Consider the following 22,849-nt stretch of genomic DNA (forward strand, 5'->3'; position numbering starts at 1 on the left):
TTTGCTGGCCCTCAAAGCGGAAGTGGGCGGGGCCTGGCCCTCTCAAGCCCCCAGCCATGCTCAGGGTTGCCCTGGCAACTGTTGCTTGCCCTCAAAGCGGAAGTGGGCGTGGCTTGGCCCTCTCAAGCCCCCAGCCATGCTCAGGGCTGCCCTAGCAACTGTTGCTGGCCTCCAAAGAGGAAGTGGGCGGGGTCTGGCCCTCTCAAGCCCCCAGCCATGCCCAGGGTTGCCCTGGCAACTGTTGCTGGCCCCCTAAGCGGAAGTGGGCGGGGCCTGGCCCTCTCAAGCCCAGAACCATGCCCAGGGTTGCACTATCAACTCTTGGTGGCCTCCAAAGCGGAAGTGGGCGGGGCCTGGCCCTCTCAAGCCCCCAGCCATGCCCAGGGTTGCCGTGGCAACTGTTGCTGGCCCCAAAGCGGAAGTAGGCGGGTCCTGGCCCTTTCAAGCCCACAGCCATGCCCAGGGTTGCACTGGCAACTGTTGCTGGCCCCCAAAGCGGAAGTGGGCGAGGCCTGGCCCTCTCAAGCCCCCAGCCATGCCAAGGGTTACCCTGGCAACTGTTGCTGGCCCCCAAAGCGGAAGTGGGCGGGGCCTGGCCCTCTCAATCCCCCAGCCATACCCAGGGTTGCCTTGGCAATTGTTGCTGGCCCCCAAAGCGGAAGTGGTAGGGGCCTGGCCCTCTCAAGCCCCCAGCCATACCCACAATTGCCCTGTTAACTGTTGCTGGCCCCCAAAGCGGAAGTGGGCGGGGCCTGGCCCTCTCAAGCCCCCAGCCTTGCCCAGGGTTGCCCTGGCAACTGTTGCTGGCCTCCAATGCGGAAGTGGGCGGGGTCTGACCTTCTCAAGCCCCCAGCCATGCCCAGGGTTGCCCTGTCAAATGTTGATGGCCCCCTAAGCGGAAGTGGGCGGGGCCTGGCCCTCTCAAGCCCAGAACCATGCCCAGTGTTGCCCTATCAACTCTTGGTGGCCTCCAAAGCGGAAGTGGGCGGGGCCTGGCCCTCTCAAGCCCCCAGCCATGCCCAGGGTTGCCCTGGCAACTGTTGCTGGCCCCCAAAGCGGAAGTGGGCGAGGCCTGGCCCTCTCAAGCCCTCAGCCATGCCCAGGGTTGCCCTGGCAACTTTTGCTGGCCCTCAAAGCGGAAGTGGGCGGGGCCTGGCCCTCTCAAGCCCCCAGCCATGCTCAGGGTTGCCCTGGCAACTGTTGCTTGCCCTCAAAGCGGAAGTGGGCGTGGCTTGGCCCTCTCAAGCCCCCAGCCATGCTCAGGGTTGCCCTAGCAACTGTTGCTGGCCTCCAAAGAGGAAGTGGGCGGGGTCTGGCCCTCTCAAGCCCCCAGCCATGCCCAGGGTTGCCCTGGCAACTGTTGCTGGCCCCCTAAGCGGAAGTGGGCGGGGCCTGGCCCTCTCAAGCCCAGAACCATGCCCAGGGTTGCCCTATCAACTCTTGGTGGCCTCCAAAGCGGAAGTGGGCGGGGCCTGGTCCTCTCAAGCCCCCAGCCATGCCCAGGGTTGCCCTGGCAACTGTTGCTGGCCCCCAAAGCGGAAGTGGGCGAGGCCTGGCCCTCTCAAGCCCCCAGCCATGCCCAGGGTTGCCCTGGCAACTGTTGCTGGCCTCCAAAGCGAAAGTGGGCGGGGCCTGGCCCTTTAAAGCCCCCAGCCATGCCCAGGGTTCCCTGGCAATTAATGCTGGTCCCCAAAGCGGAAGTGGGCGGGGCCTGGCCCTCTCAAGCCCACAGCCATGCCCAGGGTTGCAATGGCAAATGTTGCTGGCCCTCAAAGCGGAAGAGGGCGGGGCCTGGCCCTCTCAAGCCCCCAGCCATGCTCAGGGTTGCACTGGCAAATGTTGCTGGCCCTCAAAGCGGAAGAGGGCGGGGCCTGGCCCTCTCAAGCCCCCAGCCATGCTCAGGGTTGCCCTGGCAACTGTTGCTGGCCTCCAAAGCGGAAGTGGGCGGGGTCTGGCCCTCTCAATCCCCCAGCCATGCCCAGGGTTGCCCTGACAACTGTTGCTGGCCTCCAAAGAGGAAGTGGGCGGGGCCTGGCCCTCTCAAGCCCACAGCCATGCTCAGGGTTGCCCTGGCAACTGTTGCTGGCCCCCAAAGCGGAAGTGGGCGGGGCCTGGGCCTCTCAAGCCCCCAGCCATACCCAGGGTTGCCCTGGCAACTGTTGCTGGCCCCAATGCGGAAGTGGGCGGGGCCTGGCCCTCTCAAGCCCCCAACCATGCCCAGGGTTGCCCTATCATTTCTTGGTGGCCTCCAAAGCGAAAGTGGGCGTGGCCTCGCCCTCTCAAGTCCCCAACCATGCCCAGGGTTGCCCTATCATTTCTTAGTGGCCACCAAAGCGGAAGTGGGCGGGGCCTGGCCCTCTCAAGCCCCCTGCCATGCCCAGGGTTGCCCTGGCAACTGTTGCTGGCCCCAAAGCGGAAGTGGGCGGGGCCTGGCTCTCTCAAGCCCCCAACCATGCCCAGGGTTGCCCTATCAACTTTTGGTGGCCTCAAAAGCGGAAGTGGGCGGGGCCTGGCCCTCTCAAGCCCCAAGCCATGCCCAGGGTTGCCCTGGCAACTGTTGCTGGCCCCCAAAGCGGAAGTGGGCGGGGCCTGGCCCTCTCAAGCCCCCAACCATGCCCAGGGTTGCCCTGGCAACTGTTGCTGGCCTCCAAAGCGGAAGTGGGAGGGGTCTGGCCCTCTCAATCCCCCAGCCATACCCAGGGTTGCCTTGGCAATTGTTGCTGGCCCCCAAAGCGGAAGTGGGCTGGTCCTTTTACTCTCAATCCCCCAGCCATGCACAGGGTTGCCCTGACAACTGTTGCTGGCCTCCAAAGAGGAAGTGGGGGGGGGTCTGGCCCTTTCAAGCCCCCAGTCATGCCCAAGGTTGCCCTGGCAACTGTTGCTGGCCCCAATGCAGAAGTGGGCGGGGCCTGGCCCTCTCAAGCCCCCAACCATGCCTAGGGTTGCCCTATCATTTCTTGGTGGCCTCCAAAGCGGAAGTGGGCGGGGCCTGGCCCTCTCAAGCCCCCAACCATGCCCAGGGTTGCCCTATCATTTCTTGGTGGCCACCAAAGCGGAAGTGGGCGGGGCCTGGCCCTCTCAAGCCCCCTGCCATGCCCAGGGTTGCCCTGGCAACTGTTGATGGCCCCCAAAGCGGAAGTGGGCGGGGCCTGGCCCTCTCAAGCCCCCAGTCGTGCCCAAGGTTGCCCTGGCAACTGTTGCTGGACCCAATGCGGAAGTGGGCGGGTCCTGGCCCTCTAAAGCTTCCAGCCATACCCAGGGTTGCCCTGGCAACTGTTGCTGGCCCCAATGCGGAAGTGGGCGGGGCCTGACCCTCTCAAGCCCCCAGGTAAGCCCAGAGTTGCCCTGGCAACTGTTGCTGAACTCCAAAGCGGAAGTGGGCGGGGCCTGGCCCTCTCAAGCCCACAGCCATGCCCAGGGTTGCACTGGCAACTGTTGCTTGCCCTCAAAGCGGAAGTGGGCGGGGCCTGGCCCTCTCAAGCCCCCAGCCATGCTCTGGGTTGCCCTGGCAACTGTTGCTGGCCCTCAAAGCGGAAGTGGGCGGGGCCTGGCCCTCTTAAGCCCCCATCCATGCTCAGGGTTGCCCTGGCAACTGTTGCTGGCCTCCAAAGAGGAAGTGGGCGGGGTCTGGCCCTCTCAATCCCCCAGCCATACACAGGGTTGCCTTGGCAATTGTTGCTGGCCCCCAAAGTGGGAGTGGGCGGGGCCTGGCCCTCTCAAGCCCACAGCCATGCCCAGGGTTGCCCTGGCAACTGTTGCTGGCCTCCAATGCGGAAGTGGGCGGGGTCTGACCCTCTCAAGCCCCCAGCCATGCCCAGGGTTGCCCTGGCAACTGTTGCTGGCCCCCTAAGCGGAAGTGGGCGGGGCCTGGCCCTCTCAAGCCCAGAACCATGCCCAGGGTTGCACTATCAACTCATGGTGGCCCCCAAAGCGGAAGTGGGCGAGGCCTGGCCCTCTCAAGCCCCCAGCCATGCCCAGGGTTGCCCTGGCAACTGTTGCTGGCCTCCAAAGCGGAAGTGGGCGTGGCCTGGCCCTCTCAAGCTCCCAGCCATGCTCAGGGTTGCCCTGGCAACTGTTGCTGGCCTCCAAAGCGGAAGTGGGCTGGGTCTGGCCCTCTCAATCCCCCAGCCATACCCAGGGTTGCCTTGGCAATTGTTGCTGACCCCCAAAGCGGAAATGGGAGGGGCCTGGCCCTCTCAAGCCCCCAGCCATGCCCAGGGTTGCCCTGGCAAATGTTGCTGGGCTCCAAAGCGGAAGTGGGTGGGTCCTGGCCCTCTCAAGCCCCCAGCCATGCCCAGGGTTGCCCTGGCAACTGTTGCTGGCCCCCCAAAGCAGAAGTGGGCGGGGCCTGGCCCTCTCAAGCCCCCAACCATGCCCAGGGTTGCCCTATCATTTCTTGGTGGCCTCCAAAGCGGAAGTGGGTGGGGCCTGGACCTCTGAAGCCCCCCAGCCATGCCCAGGGTTGCCCTGGCAACTGTTGCTGGCGCCCAAAGCGTAAGTGGGCGGGGCCTGGTCCTCTCAAGCCCCCTGCCATGCCCATGGTTGCCCTGGCAACTGTTGCTGGCCCGAAAGCGGAAGTAGGCGGGTCCTGGCCCTTTCAAGCCCACAGCCATGCCCAGGGTTGCCCTGGCAACTGTTGATGGCCCCCAAAGCGGAAGTGGGCGGGGCCTGGCCCTCTCAAGCCCCCAGTCGTGCCCAAGGTTGCCCTGGCAACTGTTGCTGGACCCAATGCGGAAGTGGGCGGGTCCTGGCCCTCTAAAGCTTCCAGCCATACCCAGGGTTGCCCTGGCAACTGTTGCTGGCCCCAATGCGGAAGTGGGCGGGGCCTGACCCTCTCAAGCCTTCAGCCAAGCCCAGGGTTGCCCTGGCAACTGTTGCTGGCCTCCAAAGCGGAAGTAGGCGGGGCCTGGCCCTCTCAAGCCCCCAGCCATGCCCAGGGTTGCCCTGGCAACTGTTGCTGGCCCCAAAGCAGAAGTAGGCGGGTCCTGGCCCTTTCAAGCCCACAGCCATGCCCAGGGTTGCACTGGCAACTGTTGCTGGCCCCCAAAGCGGAAGTGGGTGAGGCCTGGCCCTCTCAATCCCCCAGCCATACCCAGGGTTGCCATGGCAATTGTTGCTGGCCCCCAAAGCGGAAGTGGGCGGGGCCTGGCCCTCTCAAGCCCCCAGCCATGCTCAGGGATGCCCTGGCAACTTTTGCTGGCCTCCAAAGCGGAAGTGGGCGGGGCCTGGCCCTCTCAATCCCCCAGCCATACCCAGGGTTGCCATGGCAATTGTTGCTGGCCCCCAAAGCGGAAGTGGGCGGGGCCTGGTCCTCTCAAGCCCCCTGCCATGCTCAGGGTTGCCCTGGCAACTGTTGCTGGCCCGAAAGCGAAAGTAGGCGGGTCCTGGCCCTTTCAAGCCCAAAGCCATGCCCATGGTTGCCCTGGCAACTGTTGCTGGCCCCAAAAGCGGAAGTGGGCGGGGCCTGGTCCTCTCAAGCCCCCTGCCATGCCCAGGGTTGCCCTAGCAACTGTGGCTGGCCCCCAACGCGGAACTGGGTGGGGCCTGGCCCTCTCAATCCCCCAGCCATACCCAGGGTTGCCTTGGCAACTGTTTCTGGCCCCAATGTGGAAGTGGGCGGGGCATGGCCCTCTTAATTACCCAGCCATGCCCAGGATTGCACTGGCAACTGTTGCTGGTCCCAAAGCGGAAGTGGGCGGGGCCTGGCCCTCTCCAGCCCCCAGCCATGCCCAGGGTTGCCCTGGCAACTGTTGCTGGGCTCCAATGTGGAAGTGGGCGGGTACTGGCCCTATCAAGCCCCAAGCCATGCCCAGGGTTGCCCTGGCAACTGTTGCTGGCCTCCAAAGCGGAAGTGGGCGGGGTCTGGCCCTCTCAAGCCCCCAGCCATGCCCAGGGTTGCCCTGACAACTGTTGCTGGCCTCCAAAGAGGAAGTGGAAGGAGTCTTCCCTCTCAAGCCCCCAGCCATGCCAAAGGTTGCACTGGCAACTGTTGCTGGCCCCCAAAGCGGTAGTGGGTGGGGCCTGGCCCTCTCAATCCCCCAACCATAACAGGGTTGCCTTGGCAACTGTTGCAGGCCCCAATGCGGAAGTGGGCGGGTCCTGTCCCTTTCAAGCCCCCAGCCATGCCCAGGGTTGCCCTGGCAACTGTTGCTGGCCTCCAAAGCGGAAGTGGGTGGGGCCTGGCCCTCCAAGGCCCCCAGCCATGCCCAGGGTAGCCCTGTCAACTGATGCTGGCCCCCAAAGCGGAAGTGGGCGGGGCCTGGCCCTCTCAAGCCCCCGGTCGTGCCCAAGGTTGCCCTGGCAACTGTTGCTGGCCCCCAAAGCGGAAGTGGGCTGGTCCTGGCCCTCTCAAGCCCCCAGCCATGCCCATGGTTGCCCTGGAAACTGTTTCTGGCCTCCAAAGCAGAAGTGGGCGGGGCCTGGCCCTCTTAAGCCCCCAGCTATGCCCAGGGTTCCCTGGCAACTGATGCTGGCCCCCAAAGCGGAAGTGGGCGGGGCCTGGCCCTCTCAAGCCCACAGCCATGCCCAGGGTTGCCCTGGCAACTGTTGCTGGCCTCCAATGCGGAAGTGGGCGGGGCCTGGCCCTCTCAAGCCCACAGCCATGCCCAGGGTTGCCCTGGCAACTGTTGCTGGCCCCCTAAGCGGAAGTGGGCGGGGCCTGGCCCTCTCAAGCCCAGAACCATGCCCAGGGTTGCACTATCAACTCTTGGTGGCCCCCAAAGCGGAAGTGGGCGAGGCCTGGCCCTCTCAAGCCCCCAGCCATGACCAGGGTTGCCCTGGCAACTGTTGCTGGCCTCCAAAGCGGAAGTGGGCAGGGCCTGGCCCTCTCAATCCCCCAGCCATGCTCAGGGTTGCCCTGGCAACTGTTGCTGGCCTCCAAAGCGGAAGTGGGCTGGGTCTGGCCCTCTCAATCCCCCAGCCATACCCAGGGTTGCCTTGGCAATTGTTGCTGACCCCCAAAGCGGAAATGGGAGGGGCCTGGCCCTCTCAAGCCCCCAGCCATGCCCAGGGTTGCCCTGGCAAATGTTGCTGGGCTCCAAAGCGGAAGTGGGTGGGTCCTGGCCCTCTCAAGCCCCCAGCCATGCCCAGGGTTGCCCTGGCAACTGTTGCTGGCCCCCCAAAGCAGAAGTGGGCGGGGCCTGGCCCTCTCAAGCCCCCAACCATGCCCAGGGTTGCCCTATCATTTCTTGGTGGCCTCCAAAGCGGAAGTGGGTGGGGCCTGGACCTCTGAAGCCCCCCAGCCATGCCCAGGGTTGCCCTGGCAACTGTTGCTGGCGCCCAAAGCGTAAGTGGGCGGGGCCTGGTCCTCTCAAGCCCCCTGCCATGCCCATGGTTGCCCTGGCAACTGTTGCTGGCCCCAAAGCGGAAGTAGGCGGGTCCTGGCCCTTTCAAGCCCACAGCCATGCCCAGGGTTGCCCTGGCAACTGTTGATGGCCCCCAAAGCGGAAGTGGGCGGGGCCTGGCCCTCTCAAGCCCCCAGTCGTGCCCAAGGTTGCCCTGGCAACTGTTGCAGGCCCCAATGCAGAAGTGGGCAGGGTCTGGCCCTCTCAAGCCCCCAGTCATGCCCAAGGTTGCCCTGGCAACTGTTGCTGGCCCCCAAAGCGGAAGTGGGCGGGGCCTGGGCCTCTCAAGCCCCCAGCCTACCCAGGGTTGCCCTGGCAACTGTTGCTGGCCCCAATGCGGAAGTGGGCGGGGCCTGGCCCTCTCAAGCCCCCAACCATGCCCAGGGTTGCCCTATCATTTCTTGGTGGCCTCCAAAGCGGAAGTGGGCGGGGCCTGGCCCTCTCAAGCCCCCAACCATGCCCAGGGTTGCCCTATCATTTCTTGGTGGCCACCAAAGCGGAAATGGGGGGGGCCTGGCCCTCTCAAGCCCCCTGCCATGCCCAGGGTTGCCCTGACAACTGTTGCTGGCCTCCAAAGCGGAAGTGGGCGGGGCCTGGCCCTCTCAAGCCCCCAACCATGCCCAGGGTTGCCCTATCATTTCTTGGTGGCCACCAAAGCGGAAATGGGGGGGGCCTGGCCCTCTCAAGCCCCCAACCATGCCCAGGGTTGCCCTATCATTTCTTGGTGGTCACGAAAGCGGAAGTGGGCGGGGCCTGGCCCACTCAAGCCCCCAGCCATGCCCAGGGTTGCCCTGGCAACTGTTGCTGGCCCCCAAAGCGGAAGTGGGCGGGGCCTGGCCCTCTCAATCCCCCAGCCATACCCAGGGTTGCCTTGGCAACTGTTGCTGGCCCCAATGCGGAAGTGGGCGGGGCCTGGCCCTCTTAATTACCCAGCCATGCCCAGGATTGCACTGGCAACTGTTGCTGGGCTCCAATGTGGAAGTGGGCGGGGTCTGGCCCTCTCAAGCCCCCAGCCATGCCCAGGGTTGCCCTGACAACTGTTGCTGGCCTCCAAAGAGGAAGTGGGCGGAGTCTTCCCTCTCAAGCCCCCAGCCATGCCAAAGGTTGCACTGGCAACTGTTGCTGGCCCCCAAAGCGGTAGTGGGTGGGGCCTGGCCCTCTCAATCCCCCAGCCATACCAGGGTTGCCTTGGCAACTGTTGCAGGCCCCAATGCGGAAGTGGGCAGGTCCTGTCCCTTTCAAGCCCCCAGCCATGCCCAGGGTTGCCCTGGCAACTGTTGCTGGCCTCCAAAGCGGAAGTGGGCGGGGCCTGGCCCTCCAAAGCCCCCAGCCATGCCCAGGGTAGCCCTGGCAACTGATGCTGGCCCCCAAAGCGGAAGTGGGCGGGGCCTGGCCCTTTCAAGCCCCCGGTCGTGCCCAAGGTTGCCCTGGCAACTGTTGCTGGCCCCCAAAGCGGAAGTGGGCTGGTCCTGGCCCTCTCAAGCCCCCAGCCATGCCCATGGTTGCCCTGGAAACTGTAGCTGGCCTCCAAAGCAGGAAGTGGGCGGGGCCTGGCCCTCTAAAGCCCCCAGCTATGCCCAGGGTTGCCCTGGCAACTGATGCTGGCCCCCAAAGCGGAAGTGGGCGGGGCCTGGCCCTCTCAAGCCCCCAGCCATGCCCAAGGTTGCCCTGGCAACTTTTGCTGGCCCTCAAAGCGGAAGTGGGCGGGGCCTGGCCCTCTCAAGCCCCCAGCCATGCTCAGGGTTGCCCTGGCAACTGTTGCTTGCCCTCAAAGCGGAAGTGGGCGTGGCTTGGCCCTCTCAAGCCCCCAGCCATGCTCAGGGCTGCCCTAGCAACTGTTGCTGGCCTCCAAAGAGGAAGTGGGCGGGTCTGGCCCTCTCAAGCCCCCAGCCATGCCCAGGGTTGCCCTGGCAACTGTTGCTGGCCCCCTAAGCGGAAGTGGGCGGGGCCTGGCCCTCTCAAGCCCAGAACCATGCCCAGGGGTTGCACTATCAACTCTTGGTGGCCTCCAAAGCGGAAGTGGGCGGGGCCTGGCCCTCTCAAGCCCCCAGCCATGCCCAGGGTTGCCGTGGCAACTGTTGCTGGCCCCAAAGCGGAAGTAGGCGGGTCCTGGCCCTTTCAAGCCCACAGCCATGCCCAGGGTTGCACTGGCAACTGTTGCTGGCCCCCAAAGCGGAAGTGGGCGAGGCCTGGCCCTCTCAAGCCCCCAGCCATGCCAAGGGTTACCCTGGCAACTGTTGCTGGCCCCCAAAGCGGAAGTGGGCGGGGCCTGGCCCTCTCAATCCCCCAGCCATACCCAGGGTTGCCTTGGCAATTGTTGCTGGCCCCCAAAGCGGAAGTGGTAGGGGCCTGGCCCTCTCAAGCCCCCAGCCATACCCACAATTGCCCTGTTAACTGTTGCTGGCCCCCAAAGCGGAAGTGGGCGGGGCCTGGCCCTCTCAAGCCCCCAGCCTTGCCCAGGGTTGCCCTGGCAACTGTTGCTGGCCTCCAATGCGGAAGTGGGCGGGGTCTGACCTTCTCAAGCCCCCAGCCATGCCCAGGGTTGCCCTGTCAAATGTTGATGGCCCCCTAAGCGGAAGTGGGCGGGGCCTGGCCCTCTCAAGCCCAGAACCATGCCCAGTGTTGCCCTATCAACTCTTGGTGGCCTCCAAAGCGGAAGTGGGCGGGGCCTGGCCCTCTCAAGCCCCCAGCCATGCCCAGGGTTGCCCTGGCAACTGTTGCTGGCCCCCAAAGCGGAAGTGGGCGAGGCCTGGCCCTCTCAAGCCCTCAGCCATGCCCAGGGTTGCCCTGGCAACTTTTGCTGGCCCTCAAAGCGGAAGTGGGCGGGGCCTGGCCCTCTCAAGCCCCCAGCCATGCTCAGGGTTGCCCTGGCAACTGTTGCTTGCCCTCAAAGCGGAAGTGGGCGTGGCTTGGCCCTCTCAAGCCCCCAGCCATGCTCAGGGTTGCCCTAGCAACTGTTGCTGGCCTCCAAAGAGGAAGTGGGCGGGGTCTGGCCCTCTCAAGCCCCCAGCCATACCCAGGGTTGCCCTGGCAACTGTTGCTGGCCCCCTAAGCGGAAGTGGGCGGGGCCTGGCCCTCTCAAGCCCAGAACCATGCCCAGGGTTGCCCTATCAACTCTTGGTGGCCTCCAAAGCGGAAGTGGGCGGGGCCTGGTCCTCTCAAGCCCCCAGCCATGCCCAGGGTTGCCCTGGCAACTGTTGCTGGCCCCCAAAGCGGAAGTGGGCGAGGCCTGGCCCTCTCAAGCCCCCAGCCATGCCCAGGGTTGCCCTGGCAACTGTTGCTGGCCTCCAAAGCGAAAGTGGGCGGGGCCTGGCCCTTTAAAGCCCCCAGCCATGCCCAGGGTTCCCTGGCAATTAATGCTGGTCCCCAAAGCGGAAGTGGGCGGGGCCTGGCCCTCTCAAGCCCACAGCCATGCCCAGGGTTGCAATGGCAAATGTTGCTGGCCCTCAAAGCGGAAGAGGGCGGGGCCTGGCCCTCTCAAGCCCCCAGCCATGCTCAGGGTTGCACTGGCAAATGTTGCTGGCCCTCAAAGCGGAAGAGGGCGGGGCCTGGCCCTCTCAAGCCCCCAGCCATGCTCAGGGTTGCCCTGGCAACTGTTGCTGGCCTCCAAAGCGGAAGTGGGCGGGGTCTGGCCCTCTCAATCCCCCAGCCATGCCCAGGGTTGCCCTGACAACTGTTGCTGGCCTCCAAAGAGGAAGTGGGCGGGGCCTGGCCCTCTCAAGCCCACAGCCATGCTCAGGGTTGCCCTGGCAACTGTTGCTGGCCCCCAAAGCGGAAGTGGGCGGGGCCTGGGCCTCTCAAGCCCCCAGCCATACCCAGGGTTGCCCTGGCAACTGTTGCTGGCCCCAATGCGGAAGTGGGCGGGGCCTGGCCCTCTCAAGCCCCCAACCATGCCCAGGGTTGCCCTATCATTTCTTGGTGGCCTCCAAAGCGAAAGTGGGCGTGGCCTCGCCCTCTCAAGTCCCCAACCATGCCCAGGGTTGCCCTATCATTTCTTAGTGGCCACCAAAGCGGAAGTGGGCGGGGCCTGGCCCTCTCAAGCCCCCTGCCATGCCCAGGGTTGCCCTGGCAACTGTTGCTGGCCCCAAAGCGGAAGTGGGCGGGGCCTGGCTCTCTCAAGCCCCCAACCATGCCCAGGGTTGCCCTATCAACTTTTGGTGGCCTCAAAAGCGGAAGTGGGCGGGGCCTGGCCCTCTCAAGCCCCAAGCCATGCCCAGGGTTGCCCTGGCAACTGTTGCTGGCCCCCAAAGCGGAAGTGGGCGGGGCCTGGCCCTCTCAAGCCCCCAACCATGCCCAGGGTTGCCCTGGCAACTGTTGCTGGCCTCCAAAGCGGAAGTGGGAGGGGTCTGGCCCTCTCAATCCCCCAGCCATACCCAGGGTTGCCTTGGCAATTGTTGCTGGCCCCCAAAGCGGAAGTGGGCTGGTCCTTTTACTCTCAATCCCCCAGCCATGCACAGGGTTGCCCTGACAACTGTTGCTGGCCTCCAAAGAGGAAGTGGGGGGGTGTCTGGCCCTTTCAAGCCCCCAGTCATGCCCAAGGTTGCCCTGGCAACTGTTGCTGGCCCCAATGCAGAAGTGGGCGGGGCCTGGCCCTCTCAAGCCCCCAACCATGCCTAGGGTTGCCCTATCATTTCTTGGTGGCCTCCAAAGCGGAAGTGGGCGGGGCCTGGCCCTCTCAAGCCCCCAACCATGCCCAGGGTTGCCCTATCATTTCTTGGTGGCCACCAAAGCGGAAGTGGGCGGGGCCTGGCCCTCTCAAGCCCCCTGCCATGCCCAGGGTTGCCCTGGCAACTGTTGCTGGCCCCAAAGCGGAAGTGGGCGGGGCCTGGCTCTCTCAAGCCCCCAACCATGCCCAGGGATGCCCTATCAACTCTTGGTGGCATCCAAAGCGGAAGTGGGCGGGGCCTGGCCCTCTCAAGCCCCAATCCATGCCCAGGGTTGCCCTGGCAACTGTTGCTGGCCCCCAAAGCGGAAGTGGGCGGGGACTGGCCCTCTCAAGCCCCCAGCCATGCCCAGGGTTGCCCTGGCAACTGTTGCTGGCCTCCAAAGCGGAAGTGGGAGGGGTGTGGCCCTCTCAATACCCCAGCCATACCCATGGTTGCCTTGGCAATTGTTGCTGGCCCCCAAAGCGGAAGTGGGCTGGTCCTTGCCCTCTCAAGCCCCCAGCCATGCCCAGGGTTGCCCTGGCAACTGTTGCTGGCCCCCAAAGCGGAAGTGGGCGGGGCTTGGCCCTCTCAAGCCCCCAGCCATGCCCAGGGTTGCCCTGACAACTGTTGCTGGCCTCCAAAGAGGAAGTGGGCGGGGCCTGGCCCTCTCAAGCCCCCAACCATGCCCAGGGTTGCCCTATCATTTCTTCGTTGCAAACAAAGCGGAAGTGGGCGGGGCCTGGCCCTCAAGCCCCCTGCCATGCCCAGGGTTGCCCTGGCAACTGTTGCTGGCCCCAAAGCGGAAGTGGGCGGGGCCTGGCTCTCTCAAGCCCCCAACCATGCCCAGGGTTGCCCTATCAACTCTTGGTGGCCTCCAAAGCGGAAGTGGGCGGGGCCTGGCCCTCTCAAGCCCCAAGCCATGCCAAGGGTTGCCCTGGCAACTGTTGCTGACCCCAAAGCGGAAGTAGGCGGGTCCTGGCTCTTTCAAGCCCCCAGCCATGCCCAGGGTTGCCCTGGTAACTGTTGCTGGCCTCCAAAGCGGAAGTGGGCGGGGCCTGGCCCTCCAAAGCCCCCAGCCATGCCCAGGGTAGCCCTGGCAACTGATGCTGGCCCCCAAAGCGGAAGTGGGCTGGTCCTGGCCCTCTCAAGCCCCCAGCCATGCCCAGGATTGCCCTTTCAACTGTTGCTGGCCCCCTAAGCGGAAGTGGGCGGGGCCTGGCCCTCTTAAGCCCGCAACCATGCTCAGGGTTGCCCTGGCAACTGTTGCTGGCCTCCAAAGAGGAAGTGGGCGGGGTCTGGCCCTCTCAATCCCCCAGCCATACACAGGGTTGCCTTGGCAATTGTTGCTGGCCCCCAAAGTGGAAATGGGCGGGTCCTGGCCCTCGCAAGCCCCCAGCCATGCCCAGGGTTCCCCTGGCAACTGTTGCTGGCCTCCAATGCGGAAGTGGGCGGGGTCTGACCCTCTCAAGCCCCCAGCCATGCCCAGGGTTGCCGTGGCAACTGTTGCTGGCCCCAAAGCGGAAGTAGGCGGGTCCTGGCCCTTTCAAGCCCACAGCCATGCCCAGGGTTGCACTGGCAACTGTTGCTGGCCCCCAAAGCGGAAGTGGGTGAGGCCTGGCCTTCTCAAGCCCCCAGCCATGCCAAGGGTTGCCCTGTCAACTGTTGCTGGCCTCCAAAGCGGGAGTGGGCGGGGCCTGGCCCTCTAAAGACCCCAGCCATGCCCAGGGTTCCCTGAAAACTGATGCTGGCCCCCAAAGCGGAAGTGGGCGGGGCCTGGCCCTCTCAAGCCCACAGCCATGCCCAGGGTTGCACTGGCAACTGTTGCTGGCCCTCAAAGCGCAAGTGGGCGGGGCCTGGCCCTCTCAAGCCCCCAGCCATGCTCAGGGATGCCCTGGCAACTGTTGCTGGCCTCCAAAGCGGAAGTGGGCGGGGCCTGGTCCTCTCAAGCCCCCTGCCATGCTCAGGGTTGCCCTGGCAACTGTTGCTGGCCCGAAAGCGGAAGTAGGCGGGTCCTGGCCCTTTCAAGCCCACAGCCATGCCCAGGGTTGCCCTAGCAACTGTGGCTGGCCCCCAACGCGGAAGTGGGCGGGGCATGGCCCACTCAAGCCCCCAGCCATGACCAGGGTTGCCCTGACAACTGTTGCTGGCCTACAAAGAGGAAGTGGGCGGTGTCTGGCCCTCTCAAGATCCCAGCCATGCCCAAGGTTGCCCTGGCAACTTTTGCTGGCCCCAAAAGCGGAAGAGGGCGGGGCCTGGCCCTCTAAAGCCCCCAGCCATACCCAGGGTTGCCCTGGCAACTGTTGCTGGCCCCAAAGCGGAAGTAGGCGGGGCCTGGCCCTCTCAAGCCCCCAGCCATGCCAAGGGTTGCCCTGGCAACTGTTGCTGGCCTCCAAAGCGGAAGTGGGCGGGGTCTGGCCCTCTCAATCCCCAGCCATACCCAGGGTTGCCTTGGCAATTGTTGCTGGCCTCCAAAGCGGAAGTGGGAGGGGACTGGCCCTCTCAAGCCCCCAGCCATGCCCAGGGTTGCCCTGACAACTGTTGCTGGCCTCCAAAGAGGAAGTGGGCGGTGTCTGGCCCTCTCAAGCCCCCAGCCATGCCCAAGGTTGCCCTGGCAACTGTTGCTGGCCTCCAAAGCGGAAGTGGGCGGGGTCTGGCCCTCTCAATCCCCCAGCCATACCCAGGGTTGCCTTGGCAATTGTTGCTGGCCTCCAAAGCGGAAGTGGGAGGGGCCTGGCCCTCTCAAGCCCCCAGCCATACCCACGGTTGCCCTGTTAACTGTTGCTGGCCCCCAAAGCGGAAGTGTGCGGGGCCTGGCCCTCTCAAGCCCAGAACCATGCCCAGGGTTGCCCTATCAACCCTTGGTGGCCTCCAAAGCAGAAGTGGGCGGGGCCTGGCCCACTCAAGCCCCCAACCATGCCCAGGGTTGCCCTGGCAACTGTTGCTGGCCCCCAAAGCGGAAGTGGGCGGGGCCTGGCCCTCTCAAGCTCGCTGCCATGCCCAGGTTTGCCCTGGCAACTGTTGCTGGCCCCCAAAGCGAAAGTGGGCGAGGCTTGGCCCTCTCAAGCCCCCAGCCATGCCCAGGGTAGCCCTGGCAACTGATGCTGGCCCCCAAAGCGGAAGTGGGCGGGGCCTGGCACTCTCAAGCCCCCGGTCGTGCCCAAGGTTGCCCTGGCAACTGTTGCTGGCCCCCAAAGCGGAAGTGGGCTGGTCCTGGCCCTCTCAAGCCCCCAGCCATGCCCAGGGTTGCCCTGGCAACTGTTGCTGGCCTCCATAGCAGAAGTGGGCGGGGCCTGGCCCTCTAAAGCCCCCAGCCATGCCCAGGGTTCCCTGGCAACTGACGCTGGCCCCCAAAGCGGAAGTGGGCGGGGCCTGGCCCTCTCAAGCCCACAGCCATGCCCAGGGTTGCACTGGCAACTGTTGCTTTCCCTCAAAGCGGAAGTGGGCGGAGCCTGGCCCTCTCAAGCCCCCAGCCATGCTCAGGGTTTCCCTGGCAACTGTTGCTGGCCCTCAAAGCGGAAGTGGGCGGGGCCTGGCCCTCTCAAGCCCCCAGCCATGCTCAGGGTTGCCCTGGCAACTGTTGCTGGCCCTCAAAGCGGAAGTGGGCGGGGGCTGGCCCTCTTAAGCCCCAACCATGCTCAGGGTTGCCCTGGCAACTGTTGCTGGCCTCCAAAGAGGAAGTGGGCGGGGTCTGGCTCTCTCAATCCCCCAGCCATACACAGGGTTGCCTTGGCAATTGTTGCTGGCCCCCAAAGTGGAAGTGGGCGGGTCCTGGCCCTTGCAAGCCCCCAGCCATGCCCAGGGTTGCCCTGGCAACTGTTGCTGGCCTCCAATGCGGAAGTGGGCGGGGCCTGGCCCTCTCAAGCCCCCAGCCATGCCCAGGGTTGCCTTGGCAACTGTTGCTGGCCCCAAAGCGGAAGTAGGCGGGTCCTGGCCCTTTCAAGCCCACAGCCATGCCCAGGGTTGCACTGGCAACTGTTGCTGGCCCCCAAAGCGGAAGTGGGTGAGGCCTGGCCCTCTCAAGCCCCCAGCCATGCCAAGGGTTGCCCTGGCAACTGTTGCTGGCCTCCAAAGCGGGAGTGGGCGGGGCCTGGCCCTCTCAAGCCCCCAGCCATGTTCAGGTTTGCCCTGGCAACTGTTGCTGGCCCCCAAAGCGAAAGTGGGCGAGGCTTGGCCCTCTCAAGCCCCCAGCCATGCCCAGGGTAGCCCTGGCAACTGATGCTGGCCCCCAAAGCGGAAGTGGGCGGGGCCTGGCACTCTCAAGCCCCCGGTCGTGCCCAAGGTTGCCCTGGCAACTGTTGCTGGGCCCCAAAGCGGAAGTGGGCTGGTCCTGGCCCTCTCAAGCCCCCAGCCATGCCCAGGGTTGCCCTGGCAACTGTTGCTGGCCTCCATAGCAGAAGTGGGCGGGGCCTGGCCCTCTAAAGCCCCCAGCCATGCCCAGGGTTCCCTGGCAACTGTCGCTGGCCCCCAAAGCGGAAGTGGGCGGGGCCTGGCCCTCTCAAGCCCACAGCCATGCCCAGGGTTGCACTGGCAACTGTTGCTTTCCCTCAAAGCGGAAGTGGGCGGAGCCTGGCCCTCTCAAGCCCCCAGCCATGCTCAGGGTTTCCCTGGAAACTGTTGCTGGCCCTCAAAGCGGAAGTGGGCGGGGCCTGGCCCTCTCAAGCCCCCAGCCATGCTCAGGGTTGCCCTGGCAACTGTTGCTTTCCCTCAAAGCGGAAGTGGGCGGAGCCTGGCCCTCTCAAGCCCCCAGCCATGCTCAGGGTTTCCCTGGCAACTGTTGCTGGCCTCCAATGCGGAAGTGGGCGGGGCCTGGCCCTCTCAAGCCCCCAGCCATGCCCAGGGTTGCCGTGGCAACTGTTGCTGGCCCCAAAGCGGAAGTAGGCGGGTCCTGGCCCTTTCAAGCCCACAGCCATGCCCAGGGTTGCACTGGCAACTGTTGCTGGCCCCCAAAGCGGAAGTGGGTGAGGCCTGGCCCTCTCAAGCCCCCAGCCATGCCAAGGGTTGCCCTGGCAACTGTTGCTGGCCTCCAAAGCGGAAGTGGGCGGGGTCTGGCGCTCTCAATCCCCCAGCCATGCCCAGGGTTGCCCTGACAACTGTTGCTGGCCTCCAAAGAGGAAGTGGGCGGGGCCTGGCCCTCTCAAGCCCCCAGCCATGCTCAGGGTTGCCCTGGCAACTGTTGCTGGCCCCCAAAGCGGAAGTGGGCGGGGCCTGGGCCTCTCAAGCCCCCAGCCATACCCAGGGTTGCCCTGGCAACTGTTGCTGGCCCCAATGCGGAAGTGGGCGGGGCCTGGCCCTCTCAAGCCCCCAACCATGCCCAGGGTTGCCCTATCATTTCTTGGTGGCCTCCAAAGCGGAAGTGGGCGGGGCCTGGCCCTCTCAAGTCCCCAACCATGCCCAGGGTTGCCCTATCATTTCTTGGTGGCCACCAAAGCGGAAGTGGGCGGGGCCTGGCCCTCTCAAGCCCCCTGCCATGCCCAGGGTTGCCCTGGCAACTGTTGCTGGCCCCAAAGCGGAAGTGGGCGGGGCCTGGCTCTCTCAAGCCCCCAACCATGCCCAGGGTTGCCCTATCAACTTTTGGTGGCCTCAAAAGCGGAAGTGGGCGGGGCCTGTCCCTCTCAAGCCCCAAGCCATGCCCAGGGTTGCCCTGGCAACTGTTGCTGGCCCCCAAAGCGGAAGTGGGCGGGGCCTGACCCTCTCAAGCCCCCAGCCATGCCCAGGGTTGCCCTGGCAACTGTTGCTGGCCTCCAAAGCGGAAGTGGGAGGGGTCTGGCCCTCTCAATCCCCCAGCCATACCCAGGGTTGCCTTGGCAATTGTTGCTGGCCCCCAAAGCGGAAGTGGGCTGGTCCTTTTCCTCTCAATCCCCCAGCCATGCACAGGGTTGCCCTGACAACTGTTGCTGGCCTCCAAAGAGGAAGTGTGGGGGGGGGTCTGGCCCTTTCAAGCCCCCAGTCATGCCCAAGGTTGCCCTGGCAACTGTTGCTGGCCCCAATGCAGAAGTGGACGGGGCCTGGCCCTCTCAAGCCCCCAATCATGCCTAGGGTTGCCCTATCATTTCTTGGTGGCCTCCAAAGCGGAAGTGGGCGGGGCCTGGCCCTCTCAAGCCCCCAACCATGCCCAGGGTTGCCCTATCATTTCTTGGTGGCCACCAAAGTGGAAGTGGGCGGGGCCTGGCCCTCTCAAGCCCCCTGCCATGCCCAGGGTTGCCCTGGCAACTGTTGCTGGCCCCAAAGCGGAAGTGGGCGGGGCCTGGCTCTCTCAAGCCCCCAACCATGCCCAGGGATGCCCTATCAACTCTTGGTGGCATCCAAAGCGGAAGTGGGCGGGGCCTGGCCCTCTCAAGCCCCAATCCATGCCCAGGGTTGCCCTGGCAACTGTTGCTGGCCCCCAAAGCGGAAGTGGGCGGGGACTGGCCCTCTCAAGCCCCCAGCAATGCCCAGGGTTGCCCTGGCAACTGTTGCTGGCCTCCAAAGCGGAAGTGGGAGGGGTGTGGCCCTCTCAATACCCCAGCCATACCCATGGTTGCCTTGGCAATTGTTGCTGGCCCCCAAAGCGGAAGTGGGCTGGTCCTTGCCCTCTCAAGCCCCCAGCCATGCCCAGGGTTGCCCTGGCAACTGTTGCTGGCCCCCAAAGCGGAAGTGGGCGGGGCTTGGCCCTCTCAAGCCCCAGCCATGCCCAGGGTTGCCCTGACAACTGTTGCTGGCCTCCAAAGAGGAAGTGGGCGGGGCCTGGCCCTCTCAAGCCCCCAACCATGCCCAGGGTTGCCCTATCATTTCTTGGTTGCCAACAAAGCGGAAGTGGGCGGGGCCTGGCCCTCAAGCCCCCTGCCATGCCCAGGGTTGCCCTGGCAACTGTTGCTGGCCCCAAAGCGGAAGTGGGCGGGGCCTGGCTCTCTCAAGCCCCCAACCATGCCCAGGGTTGCCCTATCAACTCTTGGTGGCCTCCAAAGCGGAAGTGGGCGGGGCCTGGCCCTCTCAAGCCCCAAGCCATGCCAAGGGTTGCCCTGGCAACTGTTGCTGACCCCAAAGCGGAAGTAGGCGGGTCCTGGCTCTTTCAAGCCCCCAGCCATGCCCAGGGTTGCCCTGGTAACTGTTGCTGGCCTCCAAAGCGGAAGTGGGCGGGTCCTGGCCCTCCAAAGCCCCCAGCCATGCCCAGGGTAGCCCTGGTAACTGTTGCTGGCCTCCAAAGCGGAAGTGGGCGGGGCCTGGCCCTCCAAAGCCCCCAGCCATGCCCAGGGTAGCCCTGGCAACTGATGCTGGCCCCCAAAGCGGAAGTGGGCGGGGCCTGGCCCTCTCAAGCCCCCGGTCGTGCCCAAGGTTGCCCTGGCAACTGTTGCTGGCCCCCAAAGCGGAAGTGGGCGGGGCCTGGGCCTCTCAAGCCCCCAGCCATGCTCAGGGTTGCCCTGGCAACTGTTGCTGGCCTCCAAAGAGGAAGTGGGCGGGGTCTGGCCCTCTCAATCCCCCAGCCATACACAGGGTTGCCTTGGCAATTGTTGCTGGCCCCCAAAGTGGAAATGGGCGGGTCCTGGCCCTCGCAAGCCCCCAGCCATGCCCAGGGTTGCCCTGGCAACTGTTGCTGGCCTCCAATGCGGAAGTGGGCGGGGTCTGACCCTCTCAAGCCCCCACCCATGCCCAGGGTTGCCGTGGCAACTGTTGCTGGCCCCAAAGCGGAAGTAGGCGGGTCCTGGCCCTTTCAAGCCCACAGCCATGCCCAGGGTTGCACTGGCAACTGTTGCTGGCCCCCAAAGCGGAAGTGGGTGAGGCCTGGCCCTCTCAAGCCCCCAGCCATGCCAAGGGTTGCCCTGTCAACTGTTGCTGGCCTCCAAAGAGGAAGTGGGCGGGGCCTGGCCCTCTAAAGACCCCAGCCATGCCCAGGGTTCCCTGAAAACTGATGCTGGCCCCCAAAGCGGAAGTGGGCGGGGCCTGGCCCTCTCAAGCCCACAGCCATGCCCAGGGTTGCACTGGCAACTGTTGCTGGCCCTCAAAGCGCAAGTGGGCGGGGCCTGGCCCTCTCAAGCCCCCAGCCATGCTCAGGGATGCCCTGGCAACTGTTGCTGGCCTCCAAAGCGGAAGTGGGCGGGGCCTGGTCCTCTCAAGCCCCCTGCCATGCTCAGGGTTGCCCTGGCAACTGTTGCTGGCCCGAAAGCGGAAGTAGGTGGGTCCTGGCCCTTTCAAGCCCACAGCCATGCCCATGGTTGCCCTGGCAACTGTTGCTGGCCCCAAAAGCGGAAGTGGGCGGGGCCTGGTCCTCTCAAGCCCCCTGCCATGCCCAGGGTTGCCTTAGCAACTGTGGCTGGCCCCCAACGCGGAAGTGGGCGGGGCCTGGCCCACTCAAGCCCCCAGCCATGCCCAGGGTTGCCCTGACAACTGTTGCTGGCCTCCAAAGAGGAAGTGGGCGGTGTCTGGCCCTCTCAAGATCCCAGCCATGCCCAAGGTGGCCCTGGCAACTTTTGCTGGCCCCAAAAGCGGAAGAGGGCGGGGCCTGGCCCTCTAAAGCCCCCAGCCATACCCAGGGTTGCCCTGGCAACTGTTGCTGGCCCCAAAGCGGAAGTAGGCGGGGCCTGGCCCTCTCAAGCCCCCAGCCATGCCAAGGGTTGCCCTGGCAACTGTTGCTGGCCTCCAAAGCGGAAGTGGGCGGGGTCTGGCCCTCTCAATCCCCCAGCCATACCCAGGGTTGCCTTGGCAATTGTTGCTGGCCTCCAAAGCGGAAGTGGGAGGGGACTGGCCCTCTCAAGCCCCCAGCCATGCCCAGGGTTGCCCTGACAACTGTTGCTGGCCTCCAAAGAGGAAGTGGGCGGTGTCTGGCCCTCTCAAACCCCCAGCCATGCCCAAGGTTGCCCTGGCAACTGTTGCTGGCCTCCAAAGCGGAAGTGGGCGGGGTCTGGCCCTCTCAATCCCCCAGCCATACCCAGGGTTGCCTTGGCAATGGTTGCTGGCCTCCAAAGCGGAAGTGGGAGGGGCCTGGCCCTCTCAAGCCCCCAGCCATACCCACGGTTGCCCTGTTAACTGTTGCTGGCCCCCAAAGCGGAAGTGTGCGGGGCCTGGCCCTCTCAAGCCCAGAACCATGCCCAGGGTTGCCCTATCAACTCTTGGTGGCCTCCAAAGCAGAAGTGGGCGGGGCCTGGCCCACTCAAGCCCCCAACCATGCCCAGGGTTGCCCTGGCAACTGTTGCTGGCCCCCAAAGCGGAAGTGGGCGGGGCCTGGCCCTCTCAAGCTCGCTGCCATGCCCAGGTTTGCCCTGGCAACTGTTGCTGGCCCCCAAAGCGGAAATGGGCGAGGCTTGGCCCTCTCAAGCCCCCAGCCATGCCCAGGGTAGCCCTGGCAACTGATGCTGGCCCCCAAAGCGGAAGTGGGCGGGGCCTGGCACTCTCAAGCCCCCGGTCGTGCCCAAGGTTGCCCTGGCAACTGTTGCTGGCCCCCAAAGCGGAAGTGGGCTGGTCCTGGCCCTCTCAAGCCCCCAGCCATGCCCAGGGTTGCCCTGGCAACTGTTGCTGGCCTCCATAGCAGAAGTGGGCGGGGCCTGGCCCTCTAAAGCCCCCAGCCATGCCCAGGGTTCCCTGGCAACTGTTGCTGGCCCCAAAGCGGAAGTAGGCGGGTCCTGGCCCTTTCAAGCCCACAGCCATGCCCAGGGTTGCACTGGCAACTGTTGCTGGCCCCCAAAGCGGAAGTGGGTGAGGCCTGGCCCTCTCAAGCCCCCAGCCATGCCAAGGGTTGCCCTGGCAACTGTTGCTGGCCTCCAAAGCGGGAGTAGGCGGGGCCTGGCCCTCTAAAGACCCCAGCCATGCCCAGGGTTCCCTGAAAACTGATGCTGGCCCCCAAAGCGGAAGTGGGCGGGGCCTGGCCCTCTCAAGCCCACAGCCATGCCCAGGGTTGCACTGGCAACTGTTGCTGGCCCTCAAAGCGGAAGTGGGCGGGGCCTGGCCCTCTCAAGCCCCCAGCCATGCTCAGGGATGCCCTGGCAACTGTTGCTGGCCTCCAAAGCGGAAGTGGGCGGGGCCTGGTCCTCTCAAGCCCCCTGCCATGCTCAGGGTTGCCCTGGCAACTGTTGCTGGCCCGAAAGCGGAAGTAGGCGGGTCCTGGCCCTTTCAAGCCCACAGCCATGCCCAGGGTTGCCCTAGCAACTGTGGCTGGCCCCCAACGCGGAAGTGGGCGGGGCCTGGCCCACTCAAGCCCCCAGCCATGCCCAGGGTTGCCCTGACAACTGTTGCTGGCCTCCAAAGAGGAAGTGGGCGGTGTCTGGCCCTCTAAAGCCCCCAGCCATACCCAGGGTTGCCCTGGCAACTGTTGCTTGCCTCCAAAGAGGAAGTGGGCGGGGCCTGGCCCTCTCAAGCCCCCAACCATGCCCAGGGTTGCCCTATCATTTCTTGGTGGCCAACAAAGCGGAAGTGGGCGGGGCCTGGCCCTCAAGCCCCCTGCCATGCCCAGGGTTGCCCTGGCAACTGTTGCTGGCCCCAAAGCGGAAGTGGGCGGGGCCTGGCTCTCTCAAGCCCCCAACCATGCCCAGGGTTGCCCTATCAACTCTTGCTGGCCTCCAAAGCGGAAGTGGGCGGGGCCTGGCCCTCTCAAGCCCCAAGCCATGCCCAGGGTTGCCCTGGCAACTGTTGCTGGCCCCCAAAGCGGAAGTGGGCGGGGCCTGGCCCTCTCAAGCCCCCTGCCATGCCCAGGGTTGCCCTGGCAACTGTTGCTGGCCCCAAAGAGGAAGTAGGCGCGTCCTGGCCCTTTCAAGACCACAGCCATGCCCAGGGTTGCCTTATCAACTGTTGGTGGCCTCCAAAGCGGAAGTGGGCGGGGCCTGGCCCTCTGAAGCCCCCAGCCATGCCCATGGCTGCCCTGGCAACTGTTGCTGACCCCAAAGCGGAAGTAGG

The sequence above is a fragment of the Crinia signifera genome, chromosome 6 (genome assembly GCF_055691185.1).
Source record: "Crinia signifera chromosome 6, ASM5569118v1, whole genome shotgun sequence".
Classification (NCBI taxonomy): domain Eukaryota; kingdom Metazoa; phylum Chordata; class Amphibia; order Anura; family Myobatrachidae; genus Crinia; species Crinia signifera.